The following is a 25,505-nucleotide window of genomic DNA, read 5'->3' as shown; positions in this document are numbered from 1 at the left end:
TAGGCAGGGACTCCCCTGTGCTAGAGGACTCCCCAGCAAGTGAGCAATGCAAAGGGACTGAAGGGCTGGTGAGAATCTGCTCACAGTTTTTGCCACCAGGCTGTCCATATTAAAAGACTTCTACTGTCCATCCTTAGCTACTATTGGAACCCCCATACTTAAAGCATATATGCAGACAATACAAAACTGAAAATCCACTCCAACGTGTCCCGCCCCCGATTGCTCTGTGCCATTTGATTTAAAAAAGAACAACACAGTAAGTAAAATAATTACTCAAAATCATTTAGTTTAAAGAAATCCAGAAAATTTCAAGGCATACATCCCCAAAATTGCCTTGAAGAGGAAAGGACCCATTCTATTCACCCTCATTTGGAAGCCTTTGAAGTCAGGATGTATTATACGTTTATATAATGGCTTTATAATTGTCTCAGCATTGTTCTCTTTCGTAATATGCCCTCACATTGTTTATTTACTACCACACAATAAGCAGATGTTTTCAATGAGCAGTACTGAGTGATTCATAGGGCCACTTCCTATCACCCCTCCCCACACCGCGATTATCCCAAGGTTGCCATCTGGATTAAGGTGGTGTGAAGGGTGTTTGCTCACCACAAGGCACCTTCTGGTGGCTGTGTGTAACACGGTAGCTTCCTTCTTTGGGTGGCACCTGCCTCCTTCCATGGTGTGGCCCATCCTCCTGGGTCAGCTCAGTCCTAGGGTTTTTCCTTGTGGGGGTAGTCCAACCCAAACCAAGGGAATTACCAAAACCCAGAGTTTGTATGAGAGGGAAAGGGGAGGGCTGCCCTCTCTTGCTGTCTCTGTAGCAGGCCCTCCCATCCCTCAGGGAGGGACCTTTGGGCAGTTGTCATGGGGAGAGATTCTGCCTTTCCCTCAGCTCTTCTCTGCCGGAGCTGCAGGGCACAGGTCTGCTCTCTTCCCTGGTCTGCCCCCGCATGTGCTGCTCCCCTGCCTTTTAACTCCTCCTCCAGGGGCAGCGGGGTGGGGCTGGCTGAGCCCAGAGCAGTGCCTTAACCCCTTGTTGCCCAGTGTGGGGTTTGTATACCCCATCAGAGGTATAAACAAGAAAAAATGTGGGCAAATGTGATTCCTATCCTCAGCTGGATTAAATACTACATTAAAAGGTGCATAGCCATGAAGTGCATAGAGATCTGCCTACAAGAAACGTTGTACATGTTTGTGATCTTAACCAGCACCGTAAATTATTATTGTAGAGTTTAGGTGTTTTTTTCTGTTATTCACACATTGCTCGCACTAGACCATATAGCAATACACTGGCTTGGGTCCTGATCCAGAGCTCACCGGTGTCAAAGGGAATCTGTCCATTGACTCTAATGGCTTTGATTTATGGCCTGCACATATAGGATCATTAGTGGCCAGGTCCAGGGTTATAACAACCTGCAGCCACTAAAGAACTTCTCCTTTAGCTCAAGTCCTAGAGGATAGGGCTTGATCGTCCCCATTTTCCTCCCCAGATCTGACATTTCATTCAAACTTTGAAATTCATAAACTGTCAGCCGCCTCCAAAAATAACACATTTATTTGAATTTGCCACAAAAGATTATGGCCAAAATTTAAAAAAGTGGCCAGAGATTTTTGGTTACCCAACTTCAGACACCACCATGAACTACCTCAACACCCCACAGAACAGAGGCACCCCAAGTCAGTGACCACTTTTGAATACTTTGGCATGTATGTTGTCTCTCACAGGTATCTCCTGTGCTGTAGCTTTCAGTAGGAGAAAGCATTGCATAAGTAGGGAGGGATAGCTCAGTGGTTTGAGCATTGGCCTCCTAAACCCAGGGTTGTGAGTTCAATCTTTGAGGGGGCCATTTAGGGAACTGGGGTAAAAATCTGTCTGGGGATTAGTCCTGCTTTGAGCAGGGGGTTGGACTAGATGATGTCCTATGGTCCCTTCCAGCCCTCATATTCTATGATTCCCAACACCTGAATGTTCTGGTTCATATTTTAAACAGCATATTCACTTACAAATTAAACCATGGTCCTGTACACACATTACATTAGAGGGAAGCAGGATTAAAATTATTTAAATATTTGCGAGTAGTTTGTTCCTTGTGATTAGAGATGACATGAAAAGAAATTGGTACAACCGGAGTCTTTTCACTTGATTTTGTTATTTGCATAAGCTCCAATGTCCTATGACTGATAGCCAAATAAGGGACAGGTTTGGATTAAGCACATGTTTTGCTATGTATAGCATCACTATGCCTAGCATCACTTATAGTATCAGTACAGCCTTGTCTTTTACTTCCTCGTCTGAGGTTATCCCATCACTCTAGGTACTAAAGCTGGTAGGGAATTTTCTGACAGAATGTTTTCCCATCAGAAAATGCCGATTTGTTGAAAGTGAAATATTTTGTGGAAGCATGTTGGTTTAGATGGATTTTCATTTTTAAAAAGTGACACAACGTGCTTCCATAATGTCTGAATTCAGCATTTTCAGAATGGACCATTGTGATTTTATTCATTTTGAAACGACAGGTTTTTTTAAATGTATTTTATTTTGTATTATAATTTTAAATAAATAAATAATATAAAAATCAACTCAAAAATTCAAATTCATGGAATTTCCCACAAAATGGAAAATCTAGTTCCTACACAGCTCTATTGGGTACCTGGCCCCTATTAACACGGTATCTGAGTTCATCACAACTTCTAATGCATTTACCTTCACTACACCCCTGTGAGATAGGGCAGTGTTCTTATCCCCATTATACAGATGGGGAACTGAGGCAAAACAGCGAGGTCATATAGCAAAGCAAAGAATTGAACACCCATCTCCCAGGCTAGTGCCCTAACCCCTGGACCGTCCTTCCTCATATAATGACTCGGCTGGACATAGGATCAGCAGTAATCTACTACTCCAATGTGCATTATGGGTAAAATCCTTGCTCCATTGAAGTCAATGGGAGTTTTGCCATTAACTTATTGGAGCCTGGATTTCACCCAGGATCTTCTGATTTACTCATCAGGACCCAACCAAGATTCCTCCTTCCTTTGTGCTGCCTCCACTTAACATCACATCACAGACTGAGGCTAATTGGGGATGTGAACAGGCTCAGGACAAAGGGGGGAATCATATTTGGGAGGCAGACATTTTGAATCACTCCACTGGCTGCAGGTGTATTCTTTACACCATGTGATGGGAAAGGCAGAACAGGGTATGTATTCTCCTAACTTATTCACATGCAACATTTGCTATTTTCTATCTTGTCTGCATTTCCCGCCCCCACCACATACCTCAGAATTTCCGCTGCACTTTGCCGCCTATTGTTTTAAGCCCAAGTACAGTCCCAAATAGTTGGTGGAAATGTCAGTGAAGTATTTGCATGCAGTGCGACACACAAAACACAAAACTTGGAGAGAAATGGAACCAAGAGAGGCTTTAGAAAATATGTTCCAGATCATTTCCTAACTGGGGGAAAATACTTTAGAAGAAAGCTATGAAAAATCCTTTGGAACTAATGAAAAACATGTCTTTCAAGCAAAATTATAATGCAGCCTGCGATCCCGGTCTAGGAAGTAAATAATAAAAACAGAAGAACAATTTTCTTAAGGTGACAGGGCACAACATACACAAAGTCAGATTTTTCTAGTTCAGTTCACCGTGCATAATCCAGGTTAGATGTTGTCCTGTTGCTGACAGACAGAGGGACAAGATGAACAGATCTTTTCTGCCTCTAATTTCAGTGATTTGTCACTAGCTAACCTCACTACAAACATCAATCTTGTCTTCCAGGAACTGCAAGCACTTTCTTTGGGAGGAAAGCCGCAGATCCAGCAGGATGCACAACCTATGCCTTCTGGAGGAAGCGAGATGCTGTTCTGAGCATGTTCAGCCCCACATACTAGGGGTGAGTTGCTTAGGGTTGTGATGGAGTGGAAGGCAGCCAGGCCAATTTAAGCAAGGTCCTCAGTGGTGGACTAAGTACTCTGAGTGACCCAAGCTGTAGGAGTCGTTTATGGAGCCTCCCCATCCAGGTGATAGTTATGGAAGTGCTTTCTCTGTGTATCTGTGGAAATGGTTAGTTCCTAGGTAAGGTGTCAGTAGATGGTGCTCAAGAATCTGTAGCTTAGATCCTGACTTTTGTAGGACCAATACAATTTGATATTGGCACTTCACACAGCTTCCTCTGTGCAGCTCCTTACATCAGCTCATAAAGTAGTATCAGAAATCAAAGACTTCTCACTCCTTTAGCTCTTTGCACAACATTCCAGTCTCTGTAGCGATGAGTGAGGATAACTGTGAAAACCAGAGCTTCTTGGGGCCTCACGATCAGCCTATTTACATAATTACAGATGTAGCGCACTCCTGTAACAGTGCCCCCGCAAGGGGAACAGTTTAGGGGCCTCCCTCATCCCTGGTGAAGGTGGCCTTACTGGTGGGCCTTCCCAAGGTGATGGTATCCCAAGGTGGGGCTCTCTGGAGGCATCCTACTCTCTCCATTGGTGATAGTGTCAAATGGGGAGGCTGTCTTAGGGCTTACATTACACGGCAGAGCTCCATTTGAGTGGGTCACCACAGATGAAATTGAATGAATGTCTGCTCTTAACAAACAATGCCATTATTTGATGGAAACTCAATTTATCATAATTTATCGTAATCGTAAGTAACATTCATTCCTTTTGGTACAGAACCTCTGCTACACTCACACAGATGAATCCCGCCTTCCCCTACACACGCACAACTCCCAGAAGCTTCTGTGTCTACACCTGAGGGAACAATCTGGGCCTGCTGCATTTAAGTAAGCTGAAAAAACCCACCAAGCATCTCTTTCTAATCCCACATACAAATGTCACTGCTAAATCCTAAATACGTGGGATTTTCAAAAGGGCTCAGCACTGGCCCACCTCTGCCCCACTGACTGGTTTTTTTAAGGGGCCCAATCCTGGAGCCCTTACTCCAGAGAAAAGAAAGGTCCCCTGTGCGCAGTGCCTTCAAATTGCATTGTTGTTTGCAGTGTAGTTGTAGCTGTGTTGGTACCAGCATATTAGAGAAACAAGGTGGGTAAAGCTTGTCTCTCTCACCAATATAAGTTGGTCCAGTAAAAGATATTACCTCACCCATCCTGTCTTTCAAATGTTATGGAAATTTAAGGTTCAAGACTGATGGAAAAGTATCCTCATGCTAACAGGAGCCTTGAGTACAGGGTGGAGGCTTGAAAGGGGGAATGCTCCCTAACCTTCTATTTGGCCAGGCAGGAGATGACTTGATCCCCTTCTCTGAGAAGTGATTTTTCTTCTGCAAGGACATGTGCTGAGATGATTGCCCGAAACATGGTTCATAAAGAAGTCATTGGGTTCAACTAACAAAGTTCTTTTGAGATTCCTGACATAGAAATAGCTTATGTTTTTGCCATAGAAGGCAGAAAAAAATATATATACGAAGTCTGAGATTCTGGTACCCTGACCGAGAGCCTTTACTCCACTGCTGAAATCAGTGAGACTACTTATGGAGTAAGGTGTTGAGTGAAGGTATCAGAATCTGGCCTAAAGCCAATAGAAAAAGGATGTCCCAGCCCTCAGGCTCAACAAGTGGTGGAAAATAGGGCTCCTTCTGGCATTAAAAATGCATTTCTTTAGGATAATACCAAAGCTGTGCTTCTCCTGCCTCCTAAGTTGAGAATTTACTACTTTATAGAAAACAGAACATCTTCTGAGACACAGGAAGTAAAAGTTAGGAAGGAGCCTGGTAAAATTAAGTGCTAATCTTGTGTCCTGCTGTGCGATGTATAATACAAAGTGATGCAAAATGTAGGTGACTCCAGATGAATCCCAGCAACAATGTTTTCCCCAATGGCTTTCAGAATGACTGGCTGCAGAATCAGTATTTGCCCCAAGCCCAGGACATCCTGGGTCTGATTGGTCAGTTTACACAGTATTCTTGTTTAGCTGCATGCTAAAGATGATGGCATGGACTTTAGCGGAGCCAGGACTGCACCCGATCTGCTTTTCGGGTGCTTTGGTGCTGATTTCAATATTGATTTTTCTTCCTATCCTTTGGGCTAGACTGTGTCCTGAGCCCATATAAGGGGGCAGCATGTAGCTTTGTTGTGCCAGGAACATTCCTGGGAAAGAATTGTGGCTCAGGAAACCACTGTTCCCTCCCGCTTTCCGCCTTGCTCCTTGTGGGAGTAGCAAATTACAGCTGGTTTATACCAGCAGTAACTGCTGCCTCGCACATGCTGGCTAGTGAGTGGCAGGTGGAACTAAGGCACTTGTCCATTCCCCACCCTTCCCTACCCACCTGCTCTGAGGAAAGAATAAATACACGGGGAGGCTAGTCTAGTGGTCAGGACACTAACTTGGGATACAGAAAACCAGGGCTCAGACCTGCAGATCGGTCAGTGAAGGGGGATGTTCTAAAGGCACAAATGGCACTTGGGTCAGGTGGCTAACTCCCAATGACTTTCAAGGAGAGTTAGGGCCTGTTTGCCATCTGTGGCTCCCCCTCAGCCTGTGCCTCAGCTCCCCACCCGTAAAACACAGGGTGGCTGGCCCCTGTAAATGAAATAGGCCCCACACCAGGACAGATGCTCCCAGTTTGGCTAATTAAGACGGCGGGGCAGCACCTGGGGGCTATAAAGGCTCAGGGAGCGACCCCCGAAGAGGAAGTCCCCGCAGGAAGCCAGTGAGTCAGAGCAGACCGGTCTAGTTGGGAAGAGCAGGGGGCTGTGGAAGGTTCTGGAAGGAAGCAGAAGGTGTTTCCTGGGGGAAGGCTGAAGACACGGAGAGTGCCAAGAACAGATTGCTGGCTGACTTCCCCAATCGGACAGCCAGGCCTGGAGGCAGGAGGAACAGCAATAAAGGGAGCTGTCTGCCGGTTCTAAGCCAGAGCATAGGGCTGGAGTGGCCTGAAGGCAGGGGAGCAGTGGATGGGCTGACCTGCTGACATCTCCAGGGCTGGACAGCTGCACCCAAAGGAACCATCAGAGGGCCAGGGGACTGAGGGATGCTCACCTGGAAAGGATGCTCCCAGTAGAGAGGCTTGGGGGTTACTGCTGGGAAAAGCAGGGTTGCACTCCAGTTTGAAGACTGTCCTGGTACAAGGACAGGAGAGCCGGGGCCCGGTGAGGGGCGCTGGGGCTGTGCTGGCGAGCCGGAGCCTGGTGAGGGACGCCGGGGCTCTATGTTGCATGTACTGTTTGGATTATAGTTGGGGAAATCTGGACTTTCAGTGAGGGACTCTTGTTATGATTGATGTGCAGGGAATTCTTGTAATAAACGAACCCCACAAGGGCTATATTTATACATGGGAAGATGCTCTGGAGTACTTCTGGGGAGTCTGAAGAAGGGAAACTGAGGCAGGCATGGAAAATTGGAACTTTCCTATCTGCTGGGGGAGTTGAGGATAAATATGTTAAGGAATGTGAGCTGCCTGGATACTGTTATAATAGGGGACATAGAATTATCTTAGACACATGAACCCCAGGTAGCCTGCATAAGGGTATACATGGGCTAGGTATATTTAATCCTGGGGGTTGGACTAGATGACCTCTTGAGATCCATTCCATCCCGACATTTCTATGATTCTGCATAACTTGCTCCCCTGTGCAGGCATGTAGTCCAACATAATCTAGCTCTTTGCATTAGGGGGTCATAAAATAATTAATTGGGGTTTTTTTATTGCCCTGTGCTAGCTAGATGGGAAAGGAATCTTTGAAAAACCTAAACCTGACTCACGGCCATTAAATCATTTCTGGCTAGTAATACTACAGAGAGGAAATTTTACTAGTGTTAGCCATTCTGCTCGGCTACTGTCTGCAGACCTTCATGGCATGTCAAGACGGTGTGTTTTAATAATGATCAAAGTCCCCACAGCCCCTTCAGGTTGAAGATGGAAACAAGTCTGAGTCTCAAAAGTACCTTGCCATTTCCTACGCTATGTTTATACCCCATCATCTCTAGATATACCCCCATGACGGACTATACATATGGCTAGGATTTGTCTTTGCTTTGAATTGACCGTTTCTATCTGGAATGTCTCTCTTTGATATTTTCCAGCTGGCAGATGGAATATTTCCTGATGCTGCTCAAAGTGCCTCTGCAGAAGGAGAGGGAATTGCTGGAGTTGGTGATTGAGGCTGTTATGAAACCACTAACAGAAATAACTGAAAAATATTATGAATTACAAAACCCTCCAAGCACATTGCCGGATTGGCTATGACACCCTTGCCATGAAGCTTTCAACCCTTTTTTGTAAAGAAAAACCTTTAACTACATTTTTAACATAAATAAAGCCAATCATATGTAAGCTTTTAAACCTTCATTACTTTACTTTAACGATCAGAGCAGTAGGTTAGATAGCTTTAATATTAAAACCATATTAAGAAAAAATTGGTGTCATAAAAATACAAAATATTAAATTACCAGTCAAATATGTTTTAAATAGAACTGCTGTAGAAATATAATGCAGACCATATGAGTTTCACCAGTGTCATTATTTATCTCTGAGGCTGTATCTTAGCTTTTTTCACTAGAATTTTGGTTTTTTTAACAGAAAGCTCCTCTGATTTGCTGACAGTATATCCAGGAAAACTCAAAAGATCAGCAAGGCATAATTTTGAGTGCAATAAATCCTACCGTGTCATTGGATATTAGTGCATAATTTGTACTGATGACTGCAAATTCTATGCATAGAGGAGGCTAGGACAGAGCTCAGATATATGCAATTATCACTTTTCATTATTAATTTAGATTAACTTTTATGATCAATTATTGTTTTTATTACAATAGCTCCAAAAAAAATCCCCAACTGAGAGCAGGGTCCCATTCTGCTGGCCGTTGTAGGAACAGGTAAGAAGAGAGCCCTTATCCTAAGGATCATAAAGTCTAAATAGACAAGGGGTGGGAGAGAAAACAAACAGAGTGAAGCAACTTGCCTAAGGCCACACAGCAGGATGGTGGCAGAGCCAGGAATAGACTCCAAGGCTCTTGATTCCCAGTATAGTGCCCTGTCCAATGGACTGTATCTAATTAGCCATTGATTATATCCCATGCCAGAACAAATCCTGAAGTCCTTTGTTAGGTGTGGTCTATACTACAATGTTAGATCGACCCAGCCGTGTCTCTCAGTGGTGTGAAAAATCCACCCCCCTGAGCAATATAGTGAAGTCACCTCAGTCCCCAATGCAGACAGTGCTACGTTGACAGAAGAATTCTTCCATCAACCTGGCTACCGGCTCTTGTGGAGACGGATTACCTGTGCCGATGTGAGAACCCCTCCCATCGGCATAGGTAGCGTTTACACTGAAGCGCTCTAGTTGTGCCCCTTTCGCGTTTCAAGTGTAAACAAGCCCTTAGTTCTTACTCAGGCAAAACTCCCTTTGAAGTCAGTTGGAGTTCTCTGGTGACAATTGAGTAAGGACTTCAAAACGTGAGGCCATTTGAATAGTGCAAGGTATGTGTTGAATATGCAGTCATAACACCACTGGATGGGGCAAAAATTTGATACCAAAAAATTATTCCACGATTTGCCTGTAAGCGAGTGGTGAATTTTGGCCCAGTGTCTGCTGATTGTGGGCCTAATTTCCAAAGGGTTGTTGGCAATCACGGTCTGTGGTTCACCCACAACTATAACCTATATTTCTTCTTGAGCATCTGCCGTGGGCCTCATTTTGGCTGTGTGGTCCCTAACTGGCGTCCTGATAATTTCTCGACCGTCAAAAAAGCCAGCGTGCTAAAGGGCAGATTCTGATATGCCCTGGGCATGGGCGTTCAAGGTAGGGAGAGTGTGCAGGGAGCCCACTTGACTAACCCCCTTACACACTTCTTTGGTAAGAAACTAGACTCAAGGTGGGAGTAAGGCAATCTGGGGTGTGTTGACCATGAACTGAAGTTATGGCCGTATGCAAATTACTCGCAGCTGTGTCAGTTAGCTCATTAAATAGTTTCCCCCGCCACCCCAAAGGGAGCTGTAGAAAACTTGGTAGCGAGGGATGTGAGTGTGGCCAATGGTAGAAGTGGGCAAGGCCCAGACTGGTTCTGTCCTTTAGCAAGGGCAGCCATTCCCCTTCGAGCATGTCTGGCTTTTGCACTTCCTATTCAAATTGTCAAGGCTGCCCCTGCCCTGGGTGGGGTGAGGTTCTGTGGGGAGGGGATGGCTCCATCGCTGGCAGTGCCTTCTGCTGGACACTTCAGCATCCCCCCTCCCCAGCACACACAGGTGTGCCCACGCTCTGCCCGTTGCTGGGGTAGCATGCAGGGGGACTGCGGCCACTGCTCTTCAGGCTCCTGTTCAGTGTGCTGCTTCCAATGTCTGTCAGTGCAGAGCCCTGGGCCAGAGGAGACACCATATCCTCACGCTCCTCCAGCTGAACGCAGTGTGATGGGAGGCTTTCCAGTCACACCGTTGCCAGTCCAACCAAGGGTCCTGTGTGGGAGCCTCTGCCTCCCCCAGCCTGCCCCTGCAGCTGGGCCGTCTGCTAGGGTGGCTGTCTGCCACCGAGCCACAGGCGTCGTCTGCTGTGCTGACAGGCACTTCTCCGCAGAATGGCAAGGCCTAGCACCTCAGCCCGCTCCTCTGCCCACCTCTGAGAGAGCTGCAAGGAGCCAGGCCTCAGCTTCCTGCCACCCTAGCAGACGGCTTTCTGTGGGAACACCCACCTGCCACTCTAACCAGGATCCCACACGAGATGATGACAGGTGTGGGCGAGTACAGTCCATTCAGTCGGGTAGAGAGCCCAGGTCCTTCAAAAGATTTTGCAAATCCACCCCACATCCTAGAGTAGGGGTTGACAACCTCTGGCACGCAGCTCACCTGGGTAAGCACCCTGGCGGGCTGGGCCAGTTTATTTACCTGCTGACGCGGCAAGTCTGGCCAATCGCGGCCCCCACTGGCCGCGGTTCGCCATCCCAGGCCAATAGGGGCGGCAGGAAGCGGCGCGGGTGAGGGATGTGCTGGCCGCGGCTTCCCGCCACCCCTATTGGCCTGGGACCGCGAACCGCGGCCAGTGGGGGCCGCGATTGGCCGAACCTGCCGCGTCAGCAGGTAAATAAACTGGCCCGGCCCACCAGGGTGCTTACCCTGGCGAGCCGCGTGCCAGAGGTTGCCGACCCCTGTCCTAGAGCAATCAAGTGTCTACAACAGAGGGGTGTGACCTGTAACCAGATAGCTTCCTGTCAGCCACGTACCTAGGGAGACTCAGCAGGACTAAACAAGTTGGCAAGAGCTTGGAGTGAATTACACTCCAGAAACTGGTGCCAAGTTCAATGTTGGTAATTTGCGTGAGGGTCTAAAATCTGATCCTTCTAGTTGCAGTGTGTCTGACTGCAGGATCTCGCTTTCCAACTATGGGGCCAAACTCTGCTCTCATTTACAGTGGGGAGTAACAGGAGTAACTCCACTGACTGCAGTTTAAGAACTTGATTTTGCTCCAGTTCAAGTAAATGAAAACACTCCCATTGGCTTGAATGGTGCAGGGTCAACCCCAAATGGAGAAGCCTAGAGGATCTATTCTCCCTTTGGTAGGTAGAGTCAATGGGAGTTGCACTGAATGGGACTTGAGCATCAGACAGGTGCGTATCTAGCATAACATGCCTCTTCGGAGAAATGCAGAATCCCATCTGAGCAACAATTCAGGGTGGAGCCTGCCGTGAACAATTGAAAAGTATACGTTATTCTGCTCTTTAGAGATATGCTTGTATAGCTCTGGGGGCAGAGCTGACCTTAAATCCAGTCTAACCTGGCAAATCGAAGACGGCATTTCTGTCTCAAGTGAAGAGTTGTAAATTCAGGCTTTCATAAAAGCAATAATCTATAAAGGCTTTCAGAAAGCTTATGTGCAATTATAGTGGTTGTCGAGATTTTTAATTAATACTTTTCTTATTACAATTTTTGAAGGTGTGTTATAGCTCCCAGGGTGTTAACTTCAATGGAGCTAGGCAGATTTATGCAAGATGAGGATCTCGCCCCAAGTCTTCAAGTCTGGAGAAGAAAATCCTGTGGTTTGGAATAAACGACGGAACATTTTTGTCAATAAATTACTTGAACTCTGTACTGGTTGTGCAGATTGACTTGTCTAGGAGTCATTACTCCAGCTGCCTTATCGCAACTGATCATATTTGTCCATATTCTGCAAAGAACCTTATTCCAGCTAGTTGTCCTGTGAGATTCTTTGGTCTCTTTAATTAGCATTCCAATTAGGCTCAGTCATACGGTACCTTTGTATGTTCTGTTTTATATTAATTGTCTCAAAACAGAATTTTATTGACCCATGTTGTAACATCTCACCAGTAAAACCGATCACCAAAAACTTCAGCACAATTTCCACATAATCTATAATGTCCATGCATATTTGTTATTTTTTCTTCCACTTTAGAGACGGAAGATAATGAAACGTGGACTACCATAGTCCTTTTATAGCAGCCTGCTTGGTAAGCTTAAATTAAGCCTCATGACACCCTTGAAGGTAAGTGTTACTATTACCATTATATAAATGGGGATGCTAAGACACAGAGAAATGTGATTCCTGATTTGGGGCATGCAATGCATGTGCAAAATGTATGTGCTATTGCACCCCTAATTTGTGTGTGCAACTGCCATGCCTTCATGTGCAAATTAGAGTTATTGTGTATGCAAATGGCCAGTTCTGGTCGCCTATACATACAGTTCCCCATTGCTAGATGTAAGTCACTCCTGCGTAGAGGACTTGCCATCTGCCTGGAGGTGAGTTTCAGCCCTTATAAATACAATAGTGATAGACACATGCATAAATTAGGCACTGGTTTGAGTGTTTATTTGAATGCAGATTTAAAAAAAAAAAAGACCTGAGTGACTTGCCCAAGGTGACACAGCAAAGCCAGTGGCAGGGTTTGGAATAGACTCCCAGATCCAAGGTTCCCGAAGTGTGGGCTGCAGACTACTGGAGGTCTGTGGAGTATTTGCTGGCCACATGGTGCCGGCTCTTCTTATTTCCAGCTACCAAATTGTCTTAAAAATGCAGCTAAAAATACATTCACTGCATTCCTAATATTACTTTTCCATGGAAGTAATTACTGTGGTCAACCCAGGAATTATATGCGATCATGTATGGGAAGAGGTGGTCCCAGCAATCATGAAAGCAATGGGAGGCGGCCCTAGTGATCACTAAAGGAAGGAGAAGTGATGCAGGGGCCAACATATCAAGATGTGAACCACAGTAGGAGAAGCTTGAGGATCATTGTTCCCTGCCTCTTAGGGTATGTCTACACTACAGGATTAATCCGAATTTAGATAATTCGAATTTGGGAAACAGGTTGTATAAATTCGATTGTGCGCGGCCACACTAAGCACATTAATTCGGTTTTTAACCACATTAATTCGGTGGTGTGAGGCCACACTACCCCATTAATTTTAACCACATTAATTCGGTGGTGTGCGGCCACACTAACCCTAATTCGAATTAACAAAATCGATTTTGGCGCTACTCCGCTCGTCGAGGTGGAGTACAGAAATCGATTTAAAGCGCCCTTTAATTCGAACTAAATGGCTCTGTTGTGTGGACGGGTGAAGGGTTAATTCGAATTAACGCTGCTAAATCCGAATTAATCCCGTAGTGTAGACCAGGCTTTAGATAATACACTTTAGACTTTAGAACCGAGCCTCAGATGGTGCCAATCAACACAGCTCCAGGGATTCAACAGAGCTACGCCGATATATACTAGCTGAGGATCTCAGCCCCTTATTTTGCAGGACACTTTCCTAGATGTATCACATTCCTGCTAAGAAATTAGTTTCCTCTGAGGTCAGGTTCTCTGGAGTTCGGGTCTGTTTTCAGTATGACACACATAGTATGAATGTTTGTACTACAACTTTATATAAGTTCAAGGTTCAAGTTCCCTAATTTAAGGCAGTAGCCTACTTGCTAGTGAACAAAGAGTGCCAAGCGCTATTTTGAAAACTGATTATTACATCAGTATGAATGCTCCAGGGGGTTCCTTCATTAGAGCATTCCAGCAATTTTTTATGTGGCTGATACTTGAAATGCCAGAAAATCAAGAACAAACATAGTAAACCCCCCTGTAAAAATGCGTAAAATACTGTGAGAAACATTTTACTGCTAAACTAGCTTGATTCCAGCCTGAATAGGGTTGAAGTAAGAAAATAGAGGTAAGAATAAAGATGTTTTCTTATCCTAATTTCTTTTATAAAAAATAAAAAACAAACTCCTCTAATTTCAATCAATGACTCCCATCATTCCGAAGGTAGAAGGTTACATAGATGATTAAATACCTGTTTGACATTTCTTGCCTGTTGGAAGAAGTAGGTTAAATTTTCAAAACTAGCTAAACAATGTAGGAGCCTATGTTCCAGTTTCAAAAGTGACTTAGGCCCCTAGGGCAAGCTTTGTAAAGGTATTTAGGAATCTAATGATGCAGCGAGGTGTCGAATGGGATTTTAAAGAGGACTTTCACCTTGAAATCTCTACTGGCAAAAACTTAGGCACATTTGAAAATCCCACTAGGTGCCTTCAATGCCTGTGAAAATCTGGCCCAAAGTCATTTTTTGAAAATGGGACTTAAGAGCATAAGTCAGTATTTGAAAATTTTACCCAGAAACATTGTCTTAAATGTCAATAAAAATCTTGTTTGCAGTGTTGTCATAGCCATATTGGCCCCAGGATATGAGATAGACAAGGGTTGAGGGTAATATCTTTCAGTGGACCAACTTCTGTGAGTGAAAGAGACGAGCTTTCAAGCTTACAAGAGCTCTTCTTCAGGACTTGACTTTTTCACCAACAGAAATTGGTCCACTAAAAGATATTACCTCACCCGCCTTGTCTCTCTAATCAAAATCCTTATCTTTTACACTGACCTTATTTTTCAGATATTTGCAATATCACACAAAGAGGACAGCAGACAACACTCCCACATTGCTTGACGACAGATTAGGCAGAGGAAAAGCCCAGGAAAGTGTATGAAAAATCCCGCTAATGCCATCCTGTTGCAACGTAGAAGCATATTGGAACATGCCACATGGAGGGTTCTTTTTACAACCTCAGTTCTGCCTCTTGCCACTGTTTCTTTAATAACAAGAGATTCAGTACGGAACGCAGGGTTTGCTCCCTATTTATTGCTCAGTCTAAAACCCAGGGACGATTTTACTTGCTGGTAAAATGAAACCCCCCTTCCCCAGTTAAGGAGGGATTATTACAATAGACTGTGTGAGCCCCGTAATCCAAACAAGCAGATTTTTATTTTTAAATGTTGGAAAACCAGACTGCATTTCCTGTTTTCTTCTTGCAGATACCAGTGAAAAAAGGGGTCAAGTCAAACCCTGGGTAGCAGAGCATGAAACAGCGATCCCAGTCTCAAGAGCCTCCCCACGCACGGTGACTCAGAAAGGTGATCGGAGAGGAGGCAAACTTTATTTTGAAGAGCTGTGGGACAGAGGCAACGCTGGCTCTGTGACATCACCCTCGCAGAAGGGCCAGAAGAAACAACGTAATGCAAGTCTGGTTTTCATTTACAGTTTGGGTCACTCAGTGAGGCGGCCTTGACTGTAACACTGGAGACAATCCAGTTTGGAGCTGCATCCTCCACCAAAGGCAGCTCCGTTTTCTGCTGCTCCAGCCTCACTGGAAAAACTCTGCAAGAGGATTTTTACCATTCACAGCCCCGCGCTCACTGTGGAGAATAAACAAACTCCAGGAAGGGGAGATTGAACGCCAGGGAGAAGAGATGAGTCCAATCTGCAAATAATTTGGTGTAAAAGGTCTGGGAATTTATTCTTCACATTTATTTGGGGTAAGTGTTTCTTTCTCTCCAGGAGCTCTGATAGCCCAGGATTTATTATTGCTCCATATATCACAGCTGTACTGAGAGATTCTCTCCTGTGCTTTCAGTTTGCATGTGCTGACTTTGCAAATTTCAGGTGGTTTTAGCCAGAGCGTTCTCTCTTAGTTATGAGCGCAAGGAGCTAGATTCACCCCGGGTGTAATGGTCCTGAATCCTGCAGGATAAGGTGACCAGATGTCCCAGATTTATAGGAACAATCCCGATATTTGGGGCTTTGTCTTATATAGGCGCCTATTACCCCCCACTCCCTGTCCTGATTTTTCACACTTGCTGTCTGGTCACCCTATTGCAGGGTAACATCCAGGCTGAATTGGGTCCCATGCCAGAACCACTCAGGACACTCTTCCGAGGTCTGCTGGCTGTTCCCGTAGCTAGACGCAGCTACCTGAGCAATCCCGGAGCTTGGAAGCCAGCAGCACACAGCTGAGAGCAGAGCGGGAGCAATTTTAAGCCTTTTGTGGAAGGAGAGGGGAACTAAATATGGTCCAAAGCAATTAATGGCATTTTATTGACATTACTGACCACTGAGGTCCTGGCTTTGCTGTCCTTACTGTTGTAAATGTTGCTGCAGCCCTGTCTAAGGAGCAGCAAGAGAAGGGCAGTGGAGGGGTCCGGTGGCAGGGCCAGTGCCTGAGGGGGAGCCTCAGGGAGGGGCTGGGAAGGGGCGGTGGCAGGGCTGGTACCCAAGGAGGAGCCTCAGGGAGGGACCAGGGCAGGTCCAGCGTTTGAGGGGGAGCCTCGGGGAGGGGTCGGCGCAGTGGCAGGGCCAGCGCCCAGCAGGGAGGAGAGGCTGGAAAGGGGTGGTGGAGCTGGTGCTCAAGGGGGAACCTCAGAAAGGGACGGTGGCAGGGCCAGCACCCCAGGGGGGCCCCAGGGAAGGGTGGTGAGAGGGCCTGTGCCCGAGGGGAGGTCCCAGGGAGGGACAGGGTGCCTGAGGGGGGCCCCTGGGGAAGGGCGGTGGTGGGGCTGGCACCCAAGGGGGGGACCCAGAGAGGGACAGCGTGCCCGAGGGCGGGGCCCCGGGAAGGGCGGTGGCAGGGCTGGCACCCGAGGGGGTGACTCCGGGCAGGGCCGGTGCCCGAGGGGGGGTGGCTCCGGGGAGGGACCGCGTGCCCAAGGGCGGGGCCCCAGGAAGGGCAGTGGCAGGGCTTGCACCCGAGGGGGTGGCTCCGGGGAGGGACAGCGTGCCCGAGGGGGGGTGGCTCCGGGGAGGGACAGCGTGCCCGAGGGGGTGGCTCCAGGGAGGGACAGCATGCCTGAGGGCGGGGCCCCGGGAAGGGCAGTGGCAGGGCTGGCACCCGAGGGGGTGGCTCCGGGGAGGGCCGGTGCCCAAGGGGGGTGGCTCCGGGGAGGGACAGTGTGCCCGAGGGGGGGTGGCTCCGGGGAGGGACAGCGTGCCCAAGGGCGGGGCCCCGGGAAGATCAGTGGCAGGATGCTAGTAGGGTTTGTGCCACCGCCTTTGGCTGAGCGAGCGCTGGGTGGAGGGGGTGGGCGGCTGTTGGTTGCGCCATCCTCCCCGGGCTGCAAACGCCCTGGCTTGTCCTGCTCGGAATGACTGGTGCTGTGGGGGTGACAGGGGATGGTGGGAGAGCCAGGCTGGCACTGGCAGCGCAATGCCGCGTGCCCGGTGGAGCTGGCTCAGCTCCGTGCGGAGAGGCTGCAGGGCGTGGGGAGATCAGGTGGGCCAGCCCACGTCGGGCCAGCTACCTTGGAACCAGGCCCCACGGTGGGGCACGCTGCCCCAGTGGCAGGACACACCCTATGGCTGCATAGGGAATAGCCCTTTACTCTTTTCCTGCCACATCATTTTGGGCCCCCTCTAGAGTGAAAAGGAAACCAACAACTCTGAGCTCTGCTCACTGCAGAGTGGGTGCTAGGGGCTCTGCGGGTCCTGCCCAGCCACAGTCTCTCCCAGATCCCCCCCACCTGGCCACTGGCCTGCCCCTACCCACCCAGTCTCTCCCAGATCCCCCCCCCGCTTGGCCACTGGCCTGAACCTACCCACCCAGTCTCTCCCAGATCCCCCCCGCCTGGTCACTGGCCTGCCCCCAACCGTCCATCCACTGTCATGCCCAGATCTGCCCCCTGCCGCCCACAGCCTTCACTCAGCTGCTGGACATTTCACTGCATTAGGTGACTTCTTGGAAGAGCCTCTGGGTCCCTAGTAATTTCCCGGCAGGTGGGAAGCGGCAGCTCCGTCAGTTTCCCGGCCTGTGTATTTGGTGCGGGTGCGGTGGGTGGGAGTGAGTCGCGGTGACAATGGGAAGCGGTGGCCAGGATCAGTTTCCTTCCCTGTCCTATGGGGCAGCGGAGAAGTGTGGTCTGGAGTGATCTGTCCCGTGTGCGGTGCATAGCCGGCAATTCGCTCTGCAAGCTGGACCCTGGCTGTGGGCAGGGGGGTGCTTAGGGCGCCATGGCGCGCAATAGCCAGATGCTCTATCTAATTGCTTTGCTGGCTGAGTCCCCACCCTGGCACTTCTGTCCACACAGAATTGTTTCCCTGGGGGGACTGATGCATGAGGGAGGTAGGAGGGGACCGAGTGAGCCCAGCAAGGCCGATTCTGCTACTCCTGTGCATGCTGAGTGGCACCTTCCCCCTCGTTCCAGTAGTCCTGTGGAACCCAGGGGGGCTACTCACAAAGGAGAGGTGGCAGAATCTGGTCTTTTATATGCAATGCCCTGGAAGACTGTGGCTGTACTGGGGGGAGAGGGAACGGCTTGGCCTTTGTGCATACAACTGCCAATGAGAGAGACAGAGATTCCCTCACAGGGAAACCCCAAGACTTTTATTACCGGCTGGGGCCACAGAAAATGTAGCTGGGCGTCTGCTCTTGGGGGATTTTTGCTCTGACTCAGCTCCTGCACATTTGCTCTAGCAACACGCCCCTCCTGACCAGAGCCCTTGGTGAGAAAAATGTTCCTGGCCCCAGCTGCTTCCTGACCAGACATCTGGGCCAAGACTGCTCCTGCCCCAACTCCGGCTGGCTAAAGTCAGCTTCATTCCAGTGGGACGCTGCTGAGAGGGGAAGCTCTCCGCTTATTTGTGGCTCTTTCCCTGTGGTGGTTCATGCAGGATCTCTGGGGACTGTCAGTTTTAATCCCATGTCTTTACCCCCCATCTGCTAGTTTAATCCCACTATTTGCTACTGCATTGCAGCAGGCATTTCAACTAGAGCCTGTCATCAGAGCAGCTCACATTTTTAAACAGGTTTAGCTCAACACTATGCTTATGATGTAGGGCCATACAGTTGTCCCCACTTTACAGATGGGGAACCAAGGCACACAGAGGATAAGTGACTTGCTCAAGGTCACCCAGTAGCAGAGCAGGGAATTGAACCTGGGTCTTCTGAGTCCCAGGCAAGCCCACTAATTACTTGGACCATCCCTCCTCAGCCAGCCTCCTGGCTGAATGGCACTGCCACCGGTCCCCGTGGTTGAGATAGCTTGGCGAACACGGCTTTTTCACTCCCTTTCCCACCATTTCTTCATAATACAATGGAGATATTCATGAAGCGCCCCTTGAGGAGAACAAATGAGGGGTGACTGACAGTGGATTGCGCTGTGATGGACAACGCACATGACTCCCTACATCCATGAAGCAGAACTGCCATCAGATCATGTTCTCCCGCTGCTTAAGCCCTGTAGATCCATGGCTTTTGTGGGATGAGATTTTTCAGGCTGAAAACTAGGGCTCTGATCCTGCTACCACTGATCTCAAAGACGATTCTTTCACGGATTTCAGTATCATCAGAATTGGTCCCTAGGCGTGGCTATGTATTCCCACGTGACAGATTAAAAACATCCTTAACTTACTTCTTACTTTGCTCTAATGATTTTGCTCCTATAATTCAGGTTTATGATCTTGACACGTGTGTGAAAGACCTAGGGGAGGGGGGGAAGGTATCATCAGCACCTTCGGTGGAGATATTTGCCTGAGATTACCATTTTCCTCTTGTTTGTCAGGCTGGGATTTCATTCTATCCAGTTTATCCTGGTGACATTCAGTATGAACTGTAAACCTGGCTTACAATTCTTCTCCCTGCCTCTCGGTTAAGTGTGCTAAATGTAGTTTGCCTCTCGGTGGTCTTTTGTGCCAGTTTTCTCCTGTGAATCAGATGTCAAACACTGGTCTTCCACACGTCCATCAGTTTTTCCACATTTTAATGATCCGTGTTCTATATTAAGAAGCTGAGCAGCATGGGTGGAGGGGACCTGGTAGAGTAGGTTCCTACATATAAAGAGTCATTGATTCCTGAGGGAGTTTCCTCGTTTCTTCAGCAAATACTCTCTTTCCTTTTACTAACTGCTCTGTTTCAGTCCCAGATGTAAAAAGTAGAAAATAACCAGATTTTAAGCCAACAAGAGGATTTTAAAGAGAAAAATCCCTCGCAGCTCAGTATGAATTAACCACCAACCCTTGTCTCTCCTTTCCTCTTCCTGCTTTGATTTGCTTGCATTTTCCCTGATGTCGGCACAAGAGGGCTGGGAAATCTGCTCCAAAGGAACCGCCTTTGAGACAGAAGGGTGTGGTATGCGGTCTTCAGTTAGGAGAGTACAAAGAGATGCTGTAGAACTAAAATGTTTGCATTGTATCGGCACTGTTGAATGGAGAGTCTCCAAGAACTTTACTGTGGAACCTTAACCTGTGCCTCGGAGACCTGACCCAACTGCCAATGAAGTCAGCAGAAAAACTCCCATTAACTCCAGCAGGGGGCAGATCGGCACAAGGAGAATGGGCAAAGTTAAGGAATAAAATAAGCAAGTCAACACACAATGTGACATAATTGAGATGAGCCGCTTGAGCGGCTGTTCCAACTTGTGTGCTCATTCCGTTTTCCTCTAGGGATGCATGAAACAGCTGATGGATTGCATAATGAGGCTGGGGAAGTTTACCAAGTGGGGCTCACAGAGCGCATAGATCCAGCTACTACATTTCTCACCAGAGATCACTACTGACTTTAGTTAGTGGTTAGGTAGATCAGCAATGAATCACTCCCCTTCATATTTTCATACATCTGAAGTGGATTTGGAGGCAAAGGGCATTGTTTTTTCGTTCAAACGCACATATGCAACTACCATCAGAGCTAGCACAGGTGGGAGTTACCCAGGTACAATGTGAGAAGAACATATCCCAAAATGTGAAACCCAGCCTTCAGCAAAACAGGAGAGCTAAGAAACATTGGGTTGCAATGGAAAGGTTTTCTGATGTTCTAAACCTTTTGTTTTTTGCTTAGTCCAAGTCTAACTTGCAGTCTTTGGGAGAGGACATCAGCCTAATAAAACCTTCACATTTCAAGTGTCATCAGTTTTCAATATCAGTAAGCAGCTACGCTATAAAATGCTATTTGGGCCAGGTCTTCAGCTGATGTGAATCGGTGCAGCGCCACTGAACTCAGTGGTGTGCCAGGTCAGCTGAGGATGTATAGGAACTATCATTGCTCTACAGAAGAAGCCTGACCTGAGGCTTGTTTGGTGACGGTGTTGCTTGCCACAATATGACCAATGGGTAAGATTTTCAAAAGTGCTTAAGTGATTTAAGAATCTAAGTGCCATTTTCAAAGGCGACTTAAGCTTGTGAGTCCCAGATCTTCAAAGGGGTTCAGGCTCCTAACTCCCAAGAAGTTAGGCACCTGAATACTTTTGAAGACCTGGGCCTCACAAGCCTATGTCTCACTAAAAATCAGTGGGACTTAGGCATCTAAGTGTCTAAGTCACTTTTGAAAATTAGATTTAGTCTCCTAAGTCTCTTAGGAATTTTTGAAAATGTTATCCTGTACGATATGAAGAGAACAGATGGGAAAGGCACAAATTTAGAGCCTTCAACAAGAATCTCTGATTAACAAAGGGTTATTCTGTATCATTCAGGCATCTGGCAGCATTCAGTATAGCAAATGCCTTCACCACTTGATTTCAGGGAGTATGCTATATAACGAGAAACATCTGAGCCTCCCGCAGGTATGTCAGGCTACAGATTCGGTTAGGGAGACTTGTAGAACAAACAGCTTTCTGCAACATTGCTTAGACCTCCAGCTGTCAAACATTTAACATTGATTAACGTCGGGGGCCATGATTTTGACTCTGGGGTATGGTCCTCTCCAAATAACTTCAGAACTGGAATTTATTGAACAGCAGCTGTAGATGATTCAGGTCTCAGAGGACAAAGTTCCAGGAAATCAGTAACTGACTAGGAGACTTCTGAGGTAAGTATTTAGCTGGCCAATGTGGGAACAAACACTTAAAACTCATCTGACTTAAAATACAGAGTAAACAAACAATATGGCCACTGGGGCTGTGGTTCCCTGGATTTGTGACAGCCACTCGGCATGGCTTAGTTCTGCATTGTAGTCAGCTCTACCAGTAACGGATCATCAGTTGTTTTGTGCTGTGTCCAGTATTCCGAGAGCAGCGGTTGTGGGTAGTGCAAACGCAAGAGTCGCTCCCTCTGGTTTGAAATGGTCAGAAATTGAGTGAGGGCAAATTTGTTCTTTTCGGTTTGTTAGGATCAGATTTTTAAAGGGGCATAAGGAAGTTCTGTCTTTGTGGCCTCCCCCCATTACCAGAGTATCTGAGCACTTCACAATATTTATTGTATTGATCCTCATAACGCCACTGGGAGGCAAGGCAGTGCTATTGTCCCCATTATACAGGTGGGGAGCTGAGGCAAGGAGAGACTTAGGGCTTGTCTACATGGAGCAGCAGTGTGCCTGACGAGGGTGTGATTTCTAAAGCACACTAATGTGTTGCACATTAATTGATCATTGACCACCCTGCTGGTGGGAACTAAAAGTTCCCTAGTGAGCTTTAATTGAGTCCTGTTTGAAATAGCATTACGTTAAAATGAACTAGAAAACTTTAGGGGTGTACTAGCTGGGTCTACATGGACCAATTAATGCCCGACATGTTAGTGCGCTTTAGAAATCACACTCCAATAGTGAGTATTACCCCACAGTGTAGACCAGCAATAAATGACTTTCCCAAATTCAGATAGGAAGTCTGTGGAGGAGCAGCAATTTAAACCCAGGTCCCTGGCTAGTGGCCAAACCAATGAGCCATCCTTCCTCTTGGTTAAAACATCAATGGGAATTAAGCACCTCTTTGAAATTCCCAAGCTTAGATTTGTAAGGATCTGATTGACAACATATACATCCTTGGTGAATCCTAGTGGACAAGCAAAGTTATGGTATATTAATTGCTTGTTCAGATAAAGTAGCTGCATCCCCATCAGCAGTGAATTGGAGAGCAAGAGCTTCGAATTCTCTGTTGGCCTCCTTCAACAGGTTAATCCTCCGTTTGGTTTAGAGGCATAACACTGAAGTATTTCATTCTAGGGAATTTCACAGCATTGTTTCCACTGTGTCAAGGTTAATTTGAGCCCTTTTCTGTCATAAGACAAGTAGACATTTCTGAATCGCAAAGAAAGGGCCAATGTCTGGGGATTCCATAGCAGTCTGAAAATGCAAAGCCCTTCTTTAATGTTGCAGTCAGTCTTTTCTCTCTGGACACGCTAAGAGAAAGAGGGAACAATTTTGAGACTCCAAAGGGGTTTGTTTCTTTGCTCCCTTTCACAGTTGAGATTCCTTAGTCCCAAATTTCTTAGCAGCCAATTTTACCTCTTGAAAGAATGGGCCAAATTCAGTTCTCCGCACTCACGTAAGTAGTCCCATTGATTTAACAGGATTTCTCTTTGGTGGGGGTTGGATGGGTAAAAGGACCTGCCACTGTGAGATCCTGACTCAGCAATGCAATTGCATTCCTTGGTGCTGCTGCAAACCATCTGCAGAAAAAATTGGTCATGTTTAGGTGAAGTCAAATTCCACCCATGTTAGAACTGCTTTTTATGGGCCAGTGACTTTTCATTTTTCTCTGATGATGTAGGAGTGCCAGATGCCAGAAGGGCTGAGGGGCGTTAACACAGAACTAGAATACGTACATGACATTTAACATTACCTTTCAAAACAACTGCATTTAGAGGAAGAGTTGGGTTTTTTAACACTGAATTTTAATCCCAGTTCAACCGCCAATTTGCTCTTTGACCATGGGCATTTAATTATTCTCTGCCTCAATTTCCCCTGACCAGTTTACCCATCTGCAGTCTGGAGCTAATTGAGTTTACCTAATGCAAGGGTATTGTGAGGATTCACTAATACTTGTAAATTGCTTGGAATCTGACAACTACTGTACTAGCAATAAATATCGTGAGTATGAAACTCACATTGACTTTCCCCAGTACTTGAAAGAAGACTGTACATTCTGCTGTATACGCTGAAGAAATGTAAATCCAGGACTCCAGCAGATGGCAGCAAAACGGAGATTACGAAACACGTCTCTTGGCAACCGGGAGACCGTTGTGACTCATACCAGAAAGAATCGTATGAAGTTCAGCCAAAGCTGAGAGCTGAAGAGATAAGCGTGGATGTCTTCTCTACATTAGCCTTTTTTAGTTGGTACCCTGGGACGACTGGACAGAGATAAATCATGTATCATAAAAATATTTCTTCGGAAGTAGATCAGCAGCAGCCAGATTTACTCTCACTTTCCCGTTAGTAAGTTAGAATAGCTAAGAAGAGGTGGAATCGCCCTGTTTTTCTAAGATGCTTAAGTCAGTTGGGCTGATTTACTCCTTTTCGTTCCTATCTGGCAAGTCTAGAAAGGGGATTTTTGTTTTGCTTGTGCTTCAGTCATGGCTTTGCTGCAAGCCTTGAGCTAGGGGCAGTGTGTAGTTGCTCTGTCCAGAGGGCAGAGTCATTCTCTGGGCCCTGGTTCCCCTCCAGGGAAGAAGTAATCTATGCCAACCTGGCCTGGCCCACTTCCTCAGGTGCCAAGGCTCAGTGTATTGGGGAGGTGGAGCCAAGGATAAACCCACTCCCCACCCTTTGCTGCCCATTCCCCCTCCAGATGCATGGGAGGTGGAGTAGCAGCCCCATGGAGGCTGCTCTTATTCCACACAGCTACCCTTGAAGTGGGTGCCCAATGGAGAGGAGTAAGGCCCTACACCCCTGGCTCCCCGACCCTTAATTCATTTAAAAATACAAACGCTTGAAGTTATTTCTGCACACACTGATTGGAGTTCTATTCTCAGAAAGAGAAACAGCCTCTGAGTGTAGCTCAGAAAATACGCTGACAAAGCCTCAGTTATGATCCAGGGTATGGAATGGCTTTCAGACAAGGAGCCACTAGGACTGTTTAGCTCAGGGAAGAGACCACTAAGGGAGGGATATGATAGAGGGCTGTAAAATCATTAATCGAGTGGAAAGAGTGAATAGAGGAGCGTTATTTACCCCTTTCACACCATACAAAAAACAAGGGTCACCCAATGAAATTAATGCGCAGCAGACGTGGAAGTACTTTTGCACCCAGCGCACAATTAACCTGTGGAACTCATTGCCATGAGATGTTGTTATGGCCAAAAGTATAAATGGGTTCAAAAAAGAACTAGATAAGTTCATGAAGGATAGGTCCATCAATGGCTATTAGCCATCATGGTCAGCCATGCAACCCCATGCTCAGGGCAACCCTAAATCTCTGACTGCCAGAAACCAGGAAGGGATCACTCCAAATTTCTTGTTCTGTGCACTTCCCTGAAGCTCTGGTCCCAGCCACTGTCAGAGACAGGAGATGGGGCTAGATGGACCATTGGTCTGACCCAGTATGGTAGCTCTTACTTTCTTACATTAGTTAAGTGTGAATAA

The 25,505-nt window shown here is 47.0% G+C and overlaps 1 protein-coding gene across 1 annotated transcript in view; it reads left to right on the top strand.

Annotated features, from left to right (window-relative positions):
- The first annotated feature begins 15,318 nt into the window (after window positions 1-15,318).
- LOC112107634 (collagen alpha-3(VI) chain) overlaps window positions 15,319-25,505 on the top strand; it is a 112,797-nt gene continuing 102,610 nt past the window's right edge. Inside the window, exon 1 of the mRNA XM_026653993.2 lies at window positions 15,319-15,765. The gene's annotated coding sequence lies outside the window, so the exon portion shown is untranslated. The remainder of the gene's footprint in view (window positions 15,766-25,505) is intronic.

Source organism: Terrapene carolina, unplaced genomic scaffold, assembly GCF_002925995.2.
Source record: "Terrapene carolina triunguis isolate 2854851 unplaced genomic scaffold, T_m_triunguis-2.0 Scaffold175, whole genome shotgun sequence".
NCBI lineage: Eukaryota > Metazoa > Chordata > Testudines > Emydidae > Terrapene > Terrapene triunguis.
The sequence above is the reverse complement of the archived record's forward strand: the minus strand, read 5'-3'. Positions and strand labels throughout refer to the sequence as shown.